Source organism: Macaca mulatta, chromosome 3, assembly GCF_049350105.2.
Source record: "Macaca mulatta isolate MMU2019108-1 chromosome 3, T2T-MMU8v2.0, whole genome shotgun sequence".
Classification (NCBI taxonomy): Eukaryota; Metazoa; Chordata; class Mammalia; order Primates; family Cercopithecidae; genus Macaca; species Macaca mulatta.
In genome coordinates this window covers 156,885,687-156,897,934 of record NC_133408.1, presented here as the reverse complement: position 1 = coordinate 156,897,934, position 12,248 = coordinate 156,885,687, and positions in this window count along the sequence as shown.

Below are 12,248 nucleotides of genomic sequence, written 5' to 3'. Positions count from 1 at the left end.
ACAATGTTAAATAGAAGGAAAAAGAGCAAACATCCTTGTCTTATACCTGATCTTAGGGGGAAAGGATTCAGTTCTTCACCATCAAGTACTATGCTAGCTGTGGGTTTTTCATAAATGCCTTTTATAAGGTTGAGAAGTCCCCTTCTGTTGCTAATTTGTTGAGTGCTTTTATCATGAATGCATGTTGAATTTTGCCAAATGTTTTTACATGTATTCCCATAATCATGCAGTTTTGTCCTTTATTCTATTGATTTGGTGTGACCAGTCTTGCATTCTTGGGAGAAATTCCTCTTGGCCATGGTGTTTAATTATTTCTAAATATTGCTGGATTTGATTTTCTGGTATTTTTTGAGGATTTTTCCATCTATATACATAAGTAATACTAATCTGTAGTTTTCTTACAATGTCTTTATCTGGTTTTATCAGGATAATAACTAATAGAATGAGTTAAAAAATGTTCCCTTTTATTTTTTGGAAGAGTTCATGAAGAAATTGGTATTCATTCTTCTTTAAACACTTGATAGTATTTACCAGTAAGGCCATCTAGGCCTCCATTTTTCTATGTGGGAAGGTTTTTGTTACTAATTCAATTTGTTATGTCTATTTCAGCATTTCATTTCTTCTTGAGTCAATTTGAGAAGTTTCTGTCTTTCTGGGAGTTTTTCTGTTTCATCTACATTATCTAATTTGTTGGCATACGGTTCATAGTATTTCCTTGTAATTTTTTTTCTGTAAAGTTGATAGTAACATCTTTTATTTCTGATTTTAATACTTTGAGTCTTTTCCTTTGTTTAGGTCAGTCTAGCTAACAGTTTTTCTATTTTGTTGATCTTTTTAAAGAACAACCTATAAATCTCCTTTTAGGCACTGCTTTAGAAGCATCCTGTATTTGTATATTACATGTTCATTTCCATTCATCTTAACATATTTTCTAATTTTTCCAGTGATTTCTTCCTTGACCCACTGGTTCTATTTTTTTTTTCTTTTTTTCTTTTTTTTTTTGGAGATGGAGTCTCATTCTGTCACCAGGCTGGAGTGCAGTGGCATGATCTTGGCTCACTACAACTTCCAACTCGCAGGATCAAGCGATTCTCCTGCCTCAGCCTCCCGAGTAGCTGGGATTACAGGCATGCGCCACTATGCCCAGCTAATTTTTGTATTTTTAGTAGCGATGAGGTATCACCATGTTGGCCAGGATGGTCTCGATCTCCTGACCTTGTGATCCACCCGCCTTGGCCTCCTGAAGTGCTGGGATTACAGGCGTGAGCCACCACACCTGTTTCTTTTAAGGGTATGTTAACTTCCACGTATTTGTTAATTTCCCAAACTTCCTTATAGCTATTAATTTCCAGTTTTTATTGTGATCAGAAAACTTGTTTTATATGATTGCCGTCCTTTTAAATTTATTGAAACTTGTTTTATGGCCTAGCATATGTGTTGTCTATCTTGTAGAATAGTCCCTGTGTGCTTGAGAAGAATGTGTGTTCTGCTATTGTTGGATGAAGTATTCTGTAAATGTCTGTCAGGTCAACTTGTATATAGTGTTGTTCAAATCTTCTATTTTCAGACAGAAGTTGATCTGCCTAGTTGTTCCGTTCATTATTGAAAGTGGGGTATTGAGGTTTTCTACTATTATTGTTCAGTTAACTATTCCTTCTTTCATTTCTGTCATCATTTGTCTAATGTTATTTTGGGACCCTGTTATTTTTACATAAAATTGCTATGTTTTCTGGATGGATTGACCCTTTTGTCATTATAAAAAGATACTCTTTATTAGTAGTAACTTTTTTTTGTCTTGAAGTCTATTTTGTCTGATAGCATAGACACTATTGATTTCTTATGGTTGCTATTTGCAGAGTGTATCTTTTATCATCCTTTTACTTTTAACCTGTTTGTATCTTTGAATCTCTGGTGTGTCTTCTATAAAGAACATATTAGTAGATATTGAGGGGTCTTTTTAATCCAATCTGACAATCTGCTTGTTAATTGAATTTTTTAATCTACTCACATTTAATGTTATTATTGGCATAGGTGGATTCACATGCCATTATACTTTTTGTTTTCTATGTTTCATAACTTTTCTGTTTCTTTATTTCTCTTTTACAGCTTTCTTTTATATTAAGTGAATATTTTCCAATGTAAAATTTTAGTTCCTTTAGTGGTTTTTTAGAACTATATTTTAAGTTATTTTCTTGGTAGTTGCTTTAGGATTTACCATATACATCTTATAACAATCTACTTTAGATTTATACTAACTTAATTTAAGATATAGAAATGTTACTCTTGTATAGCTCTATTCTGTCTTTCATCTTCTTGAACTATTATTATCTCTATTACAATTATATAAGTTACTGACCCAATATTATAGTATTGTAATTATTACCTTACATAATTTCATGTTACTAAAGAAGTTGAGAACAAAAATATGAGCAAATTTATATTTAGGGTTTGTTATATTTACACTCATATTTGCCATTTCTGGTTCTTTTCTTTTGTTCCTGTGGGTTCAAGTTACCATCTGTTATTATTTTCCTACTCTAATACAACCCTGCTCCCTTTGACTTCTACTGTTCTCTTATTTTCAAATATAATACATTTCTATCCATCATAGGCTCAACAATGCAATTGTATACACATTGACTTATACAATAGCTTTTCAAACCATTAAAAGAAGAAAGAAATATGCAGTTATACTATCTTTTATAATTACATAGATACCTTTACCATTTTGTATTTTTTGTGTGGATTTGTTATAGTAGTTAGATAGGCATTAGCTGGACAAGAGAAGGCTCTTCTCCCTGACCCACTAGGAAAGTCAGGTGATGGTTTGACAATTATCACACCGCCTCTCTGAAAACACTAATTCTAATTCGGCAGCTGGCACCAGGGCTCCAGGGAGAGACAATCTCCTGATGATCTACAGCTGTTAACATTAAAGTGTTAATTAAATGCAGACACCAGGGAGAAGCAACTTCCTGGGCATGCATATTAAAATACAAAATGGTGAAGTATGATCTTTGGGGGCACTACACCAGAAATGGGAGGAAGGCCTCCGATGGGCATGCATAGAATTTCCTGAACACACTGCACGTGCTCACTTCCCAGAGGTAAGGGGGTGGGTGGTGGGCACTGCACATGTGGGTAACCTACACTAAGGGCAGAATCACAGGAAAAGGGTGCAAGATTGCAGCCTATAAAGTCCTAGGATCATGGTTAGGCACTGCACTTGTTCTCCAAGTCACCCACTTGGATTTCTCCCAAGTGTTCTTTCCTTTCTTTCCTGTTCTAAAGCCTTTTTAATAAAATTCCACTCCTGCTCCGAAACTTGCCTCAGTCCCTTTTTCTGCTTTACACTCCTCAATCAAATTCTTTCTTCTGAGGAGGCAAGACTTGAAGTTACTGTGGACACATATGGCTATGCTGCTGGTAACTCAGATACCTGCCACAAGTAACAGATTTAGAGAACTATCTGGGTTTACTTTCTCTTAAAAACTTTCTTTAATATTTCTGATAAGGTAGGTCTGCTAACAATGAATTCTTCCAGTTTTTATTTATCTGGAAATGACTTTGTTTTTGTTGTTGAAAGTTTTGCTAGATATGGGATTCTTGATTGACAGGTCTTTAGAGTTTTCTTTTCAGCACTTTAAATATGTCATCCCAGTGCTTTTTAGCCCCCATATGGACCTCTGTATGTATCCTACTTGGAGTTCACAGAGCTTTTTGGATGTGTATATTAATGTTTTTCATCAAATATGGGAAGTTTGCAGCCATTATTTTTTTTAATGTTTTTTCTCTTTCTTTTTCTTTCTCCTCACCTTCTGGTCATTCCATTATACCAATGTTGGTATACCCAAAAGGTCTCAGGTTTCTCTAAGACTCTTTTTATTTCTCTTCATTCTATTTTCACTCTCCTTTTCAGATTATATAATCTTTTCATTTATCTTCAAGTTCACTGATTCCTTTTTCTGCCAGTTCAAACTGACTGTTGAGCCATTGTAATGAATTTTTACATTTCATTTATTGTACTTTTTTTCAATTTCAGAATTCTCTTTTTGGTTTTTTTATGATTTCTTTTTATTGATATTCTCTCTGATAAGACATTTTCTTCATACCTTTCTTTACTTCCTTAACCATGGTTTCCTTTAGTTCTTTGAACATATTTATAATGGCTTCATTGAAGTCTTTGTCTGTTAAATATGACATTTAGCCCCTCTCACAGTTAGTTTCTGTTGCCTACTCTTTTTCTTATGTATGGGTCAGTCTTTCTTATTTCTTTGCATGTCTCATAATTTTTGTTGAAAACTTGATATTTTAGGTTATATATTCTAGCAATTCTAGATACTGATTCTTCTTTCCCTCCCCACATGGGAGTTTGCTTGTTTCTTTGTTTAGTGATTTGGCTGGATTATATTAGTGAAGTCTACTTACCCCAAATTGTGAAGTCCTTGATGTTTCTTCTCAGAGAGAGCAGTCTTGGGCATATATAGTCACCCTGGGATGACAGTGGTTTTTAACAGGGCTCTTTTAAACTGCCTGTTTCTCTAATCTTCCTTCTAGGCTGTACGGCTCATTGTGTGTTACACCCAGCCCTTAGGCTGCACTAATTACTGGACAATTGCTCTATTGTTTTTGACATAGCCTGGGGAATAAATTACTCTGTATTCTGATAGAATTAAAACTGGACAGAGTTGTTTTTAAGGCCAGCCTCTGATGTGTATTCTGACCCCAAGAGGACCCTTCTTAGCTGTCTCTTTCCCTGGGGTTCTCCAGGGTAAACTAACTGGTCTAGAATTCAACTTGTTCCTAATTAAGAGGAGCTATTGTTTTCCAGAGTGTCCTTAGGCTTGAATTTCCACACACTCTATTTTAAATAAAGTCAGTTCCTTTGGGGAGAGCTTTTGAGCTACTTTTTTCTTAAGGACTGCTTTTTATCATGGGCAGAATCTCTGAGCCACTATTCTAGGTGCTGGGTGGAGCAGTAGCCTCTGGTCTTCTTGGTTTGCTTCTCACAGCATGGAACCTCTGCCTTTCAGCAAGCACGGTGAAGGAATTCAGGGTCTTAGTATCCTCGGCCTTAGTATTCTCAGCCTTCCTTGTCTGGGGGAAGAGTCCCCATCCTATGGCGCTCAGTGAAAGGAGAAATCCCTCAACCTCTCAGCCATACTCACCAGAATGTAGTCACTTCACATTTGAGTTGAAGGGGATAAGAAAGGCTGGTAGGCTGCTTCTTCAGATGAGATATGGTAACACTTGTTTGGGAACTGAAGAGGAGAGGGAGCTCATCTTCTGGGCCATATCCACCCAGCGTGGAGCTTCTGCTAAGCTGTTTTGGCTTGGGGCTGGGGATATGGTGACAGTGGATCATGGCTTCAAGTGACAGTGGATCATGGCTTACAGTCTCATTGTTTGTGCTAAGTTTTAGTAGATTTTCTTGAATAAATGTTTCTGCATTTGCTCTGTGTCCTTAGGACATTTTCTAAAGACCTTAAATGGTTGCATTTTTATAGTTTTCTCCAGTTTTGCTTGTTTCTCTGGGGAGTGCATTTATGACATTCATCATACTACCATCCTGGCAGTAAAACTCTTTAATCAGTATTTCTGGGGCATCTGCTTTGTGCTTAGTATAGAACTTACCCCAGAATACTGTGCAGGATTCTTTTTTAAAAACCAGAAACACTAGCTAGGGATTTTTTCTATAAGCTTTAAGTTAACATTATAGGATGCTAAAAATTTAGGTTAGTACTATAGGATGCTGAAAATTTTAAGAGCACCTAAAGTCTGTGTGAAGCAAAAGGAAAACGCCACCTAGGTTTGACAAGATTACATTAGGGCTAGATAAATGATACATAAAGCAAGGCTACACTGTTAATTTTGAAGGCTTTCCTGTGGAAGGTATTTCCAGTAATACCTAATTTAGATGAATTATATTTATTAAATATGGAAACAAGATTTAAATGTCTAAAAGGGTATCAATCCAAAATGAATCCAGGGGCTAGCAGGGAAAAATGGCAGCTACAAGGCAGGGCTAAATTGCAGCTTCCTCTCGGATGGACATAGCAGCATGTGGGGACACACATCATGAACTTTCATTCCAAGAACTACCACAGAAACATACCAAGAAAGCCAAGAGAATCCACAGACCCTCTTAAGGAAGCAGTTTGCCACTGCAGGCTCTATGAAATGTCCAAAAACACTGTGAGTGCCCAAAGTGCCCGAACTGTGTCTGCCCCAGAACACACATCCTTACTGGGGACCTTGAAGGTCCAGATCACAGGAGAAGGATTTGACCTTACCTGGAGCTGAGACTAATTTAGGGAACTGAGCAAAATATACGGGTAGAGGAAGCAGCAGGAAGAGCCCTGTGGGCACTCTTGGTTCCCAGGGAAGCCATTCCTGACTATGTCCCACGGGGGTCCTTAGGGAGGACTCCCAGTGGCATTGGGGAAAGACCACAGGGAGAAGGAAACTTCCAGCTGAACTTTGTAACAATTTTGACAAAACGTGAAGTTTCCTGAACAGAATCTGGGGGAGGGGGTCCATGGGGAGTGCAGATATGAGCACAGAAACTGCAGCAGGTGGAGAGGTGTGAAATCTGAAAGTTCTGCTTGCTTTTTCAGCAGGGAGGCTTGTAGCTTGGGGTAAGTTCTCAGCCCTGCTCACTGGCTGCCTGGAAATAAACTTGGTGCTGTTGGAGGGGCACAGTGGGAGTGAGACTGGCCTTTCAGGCTGCATGGGAGCTGGATAAGGCCTGTCCCTACCGGCTTTCCCCCACTTCCCTGGCAACTTATATGATGCAGCAGAGGCAGCCATAATCGCCCTGGGAATGTAACTCCATCAGGCTGAGAAACACACCCCCAGCCTGTACAGCAGTCACAGCAAGCCCCGCCCAAGGAGTCTGAGCTCAGACACACCTAACCCTTATGGTCTCCTAATGGTCTTTCTCTACCTGTCCTGGTAGCCAAAGACAAAGGGCATAATCTCTTGGGAGTTCTATGGCTCTGCTCACCACCTGAGAAACCCAAATACTTATCCAGGTCACCCTAGGGCAAGCTTATATCCTCCCTATACTACGGCAGCTGATGCTGTCTTGAAAGCACCACCTCCTGGCTGGAGGCCAACCAACACAAAACCAGTGCACTAAACAAAACTACAACCATGGATCCTCACAGAGTCCATTTCACTCCCCCGCTATATCCACCAGAGCAGGTGCTAGTATTCACTGCTGAGAGACCTGAAGACAGATCATGTCACAGGACTCTTTGCAGACACTCCTCGGTATGAGCCTGGAGCCCAGTAGCTTCACTGGGTAGCTAGACCCAGAAGAGAAGTAACAATCACTATGGTTCAGCTCTCAGGTAGCCCCATATCCAGGGGAAGAAGGAGAGTGCCATATCAAGAGAGCACCGTGTAGGACAAAACAATCTGAACAACAGCCTTGAGCCCCAGATCTTCCCTCTGACATTGTCTACCCAAATGAAAAGGAACCAGAAAAACAATTATTTAACACCCCCAAAAGATCACACTAGCTCAATAGCAATGGATCCAAACCAAGAAGAAATCTCTGAATTGCCAGAAAAACAATTCAGAAGGTCAATTATTAAGCTACTCAAGGAGATGCTAGAGAAAAGTAAATACTAAGTTAAATCAAAAAAGTAATACAGGATATGGACAGAAAAATCTCCAGAGAAACAGATAACAGAAATAAAAAACAATCACAACTTCTGGAAATGAAGGACACACTCAGAGAAATGCAAAATACACTGGAAAACATCAGCAATAGAATCAAACAAGTAGAAGAAAGAACTTCAGAGCTCAAAGATAAGGATTTTGAATTAACCCAATCTGACAAATATAAAGGGAAAAAAATGGACAAAGGCCTCCAAGAAGTTGGGATTATGTTAAACAACCAAACCTAAGAATAACTGGTATTCCTGAGGAAGAAGAGAAACCTAATAGTTTGGAAAACATATTTGAAGGAATAAACGAGGAAAATTTCCCTGACCTTGCAGAGACCTAGACATCTAAATACAAGAAGTTCAAAAACACCCAGGAAATTCATCACAAAAAGATCATCACCTAGGCACATAGTCTTCAGGCTATCAAAAGTCAAACGAAGGAAATAATCTTAAGAGCTGTGAGGCAAAAGCATCAGGTAACCTAGAAAGGAAAACCTATCAGATTAACAGTAGATTTCTCAGCAGAAACCCTACAAGCTAAAGGAATTGGGGTACTATCTTCAGTCTCCTTAAACAAAACAATTATAAGCCAAGAATTTTGTGTACAGGGAAATTAAGCTTCATAAATAAAGGAAAGGTACAGTTTTTTTTTTCAGACGAACAAATGCTGAGAGAATTCACCACTATCAAGCCAGCACTACAAGAACTGCTAAAAGGAGCTCTAAATCATGAAACAAATCCTCATAGTGCACCAAAATAGAACCTCCTTAAAGTATAAATCTCACAGGACCTATAAAACAATAACACAATGAAAAAAAAAGGTACTGAGGCAATAACTAGTATGATGAATAGAATAGTACTTCACTTCTCAAAACTAGCATCGAATGTAAATGGCCCAAAAGCTCCACTTGAAAGATACAGAATGGTAGAATGCATAAGAATTCACCAACCAAGTATCTGCTGTCTTCAAGAGACTCACCTAACACATGAGGACTCACATAAACTTAAGGTAAAGGGGTGGAAAAAGACATTCCATGCAATCAACACCAAAAACAAGCAGGAGTAGCTATTCTTATTCTTAGCAACAACAGTTTAAAAAGACAATGAGGGACATTATATAATGATAAATAGACTAGTCCAACAGGAAAATATCACATTCTAAATATATATGCACCTAACACTGGAGCTCCCAAATTTATCAAACAATTACTACCAGATCTAAGAAATTAGATAGACAGCAATACAATAATAGTGGGAGAATTCAATACTCCACTGACAGCATTAGACAGGTCATCAAGACAGAAAGTCAACACAGAAACAATACCCTAGAATAAATGCACTTAACAGTTATTTACAGAACATTCTACCCAACAATTGCAGAATATACATTCTATTCATCAACAAACCAAACTCAAACCCAGTAAAAGAAAAGAAATATCCAAGATCAGAGTAGAACTAAGTGAAGTTGAAACAGACAAAAAAATGCAAAAGATAAATGAAACAAAAAGCTGGTTCTTCGAAAAGATAAACACAATTGATACAGCATTTGTGAGACTAACCAAGAAAAAAGAGAGACGATCCAATAAGCTCAATTAGAAATGAAACAGGAGATATTACAACCAGTATCACAGAAATACAAAAGATCATTCAAGGCTAAACTGAACACCTCCCAGGATAAATTCCTGGAAATATACAACCCTCCTAGATTAAACTAGGAAGAAATAGAGACTCTGAACAGACCAATAAAAAGCAGCAAGATTGAAATGGTAATTACAAAATTGCCAACAAAAAAAAGTCCAGGACCAGATAGATTCATAGCTGAATTCTATTAGAAATTCAAAGACACTCCTCATCCAATGAAGTACCAATCCTATTGACACTATTTGAAAAGATAGAGAGAGGGAATCCTCCCTAAATCATTCTATGAAGCCAGTATCAACCTAATACCAAAACCAGGAAAGGACATAACAAAAAAAGAAAACTACAGGCCAATATCCCTGATGAACATAAATGTAAAAATCCTTAATAAAATACCAGCTATGGAATCCAACAGCATATCCAAAAGATAATCCACCATGTTCAAGTGGATTTCATACCTGGGATGCAGGGATAGTTTCATATACACAAGTCAATAAATGTGATACACCACATAAACAGAATTAAAAACAAAACCTTAATAGATGCAGAAAAAGCATTTGACAAAATCCAGCATCTTTTTATGATTAAAACCTTCAGCAAAATCAGCATAGAAGGGACATACCTTCAGGTAATAATAGCCATCTATGACAAATCCACAGCCAACATTATACTGAATGGGGAAAAGTTGAAAGCATTCCCCCTGAGAACTGAAACAAGACAAGGATAATCACTTTCACCACTTCTCTTCAACCAAGTACTGAAAGTCCCAGCCAGAGCAATCAGACAAGAGAAAGAAATAAAGGGCATCCAAATTGGTAAAGAGGAAGCCAGACTGTTACTGTTTGCTAATGGTATGATTGTATATCTAGAAAATCCTAAAGGCTCATCAAAAAATCTCCTAGAACTGATAAATGAGTTCAGTAAAGTTTCAGGATACAAAATGAATGTATATAAATCAGTAGCACTGCTATACACCAGCAGTGACCAAGCTGAGAATCAAATCAAGAACTCAACCCTTTTTACTGGAAAAAAAAATAAAATGCTTATGAATATACCTAATCAAGGAAGTAAAAAGACCTCTGCAAGGAAAACTAGAGAGTACTGCTGAAAGAAATCATAGATGACACAAACAAATGGAAACATATTCCATGCTCATGTGAAAATGAGCATACTGCCAGAAGCAACCAAAAATTCAATGCAATTCCCATCAAAACACCACCATCATTCTCACAGACCTAGAAAAAACAATCCAAAAATGCATATGGAACCAAAAAAGAGCCCACATAGCCAAAGCAAGGCTAAGCAAAAAGAACAAATCTAGAGGCATCACTTAACTTTAAACTATACTATAGGCTATAGTTACCAAAATAGCATAGTACTGGCATAAAAATCATCACATAGACCAGTCTAACAGAATAGAGAACCCAGAAATAAAGGCAAATACTTACAGCCAATTGATCTTCAACAAAGCAAACAAAACCATAAAGTGTGCAAAGGACACCCTATTCAACAAATGGTGCTGGGATAATTGGCAAGTCACATGTAAAAGAATAAAACTGGATCCGCATCTCTCACCTTTTACAAAAATTAATGCAAAATGGATGAAAAACTTAAATCTAATACCTGAAACCATAAAAATTCTGGAAGATAACATCAGAAAAACCCTTCTAGACATGGGCATAGGCAAAGGCTTCATGACCAAGAACCCAAAGGCAAATGCAACAAAAACAAAAATAAATAGATAGGACTGAATTAAACTAAAAAGTTTCTGCACAGCAGAATAAATAATCAGCAGAGTAAACAGACAACCCATAGAGTGGAAGAAAATCTTTGCAAACTATGCATCTGACAAAGGACTAATATCCAGAATGTACAAGGAACTCATAAATTAGCAGGAACTCATAAATCACATCAAAAAGTGGGCTAAGGATATGAATAGACAATTCTCAAAAGAAGATGTACAAATGGCCAACAAACATGAAAAAAATGCTCAACATCACTAATGATTAAGGAAATGCAAATCGAAACCACATGCAATACCATCTTACTTCTGCAAGAATGGCCATAATCAAAAAATAAAAAAATAATAGATACTGACATGGATGTGGTGAAAAGTGAACACTTTTACACTGCTGGTGGGAATGTAAACTAGTACAACCACTATGGAAAACAGTGTGGAGATTCTTTAAAGAACTAAAAGTAGATCTACCATTTGATCCAGCAATCCGACTACTGGGTGTCTACCCAGAGAAAAAGAAGTCATATGAAAAAGATACTTGCACATGCATGTTTATAGCAGTGTGAAAATTTGCAATTTCAAAATCATGGAACCAGCCCAAATGCCCATCAATCAACAAATGGATAAAGGAAATGTGGTATAGATATACCATGGAGTACTACTCAGCCATAAAAAGGAATGAAATAATGGCCTTCACAGCAACCTGGATGGAATTGGAGACCATTGTTCTAAGTGAAGCAACTCAGGAATGGAAAACCAAACATCATATATTGTCACTCATAAGTGGTAGCTAAGCTATGAGGACACAAAGGTGGACTTTGGGGACTCAGGAAAAAGGGTGGGGATGAGGAATAAAAGACTATACATTGGGTACCGTGTACACTGCTCAAGTGATAGGTGCACCAAAATCTCAGAAATCACCACTAAAGAACTTAGCCATGTAACCAAATACCACCTGTTCCCCAAAAACCTACTGAAATAAAAAATTAAACTTAAAAAGTACTAAGGAAGTAGAATGAGAAAAAAAAATGAATCCAGCCACAATTTCAAGGAACGGAATCAAAACTGAGGTTGTGTTTGTTTGTTTTGTATTGTTTTGTTTTGTTTTATGGGAAGGTTTGTGCCAACCATTTTTTGATCTTAACACTTTGATGATGGTTAATCTTTCAGAATACAGACAACCATGATGATTTCTT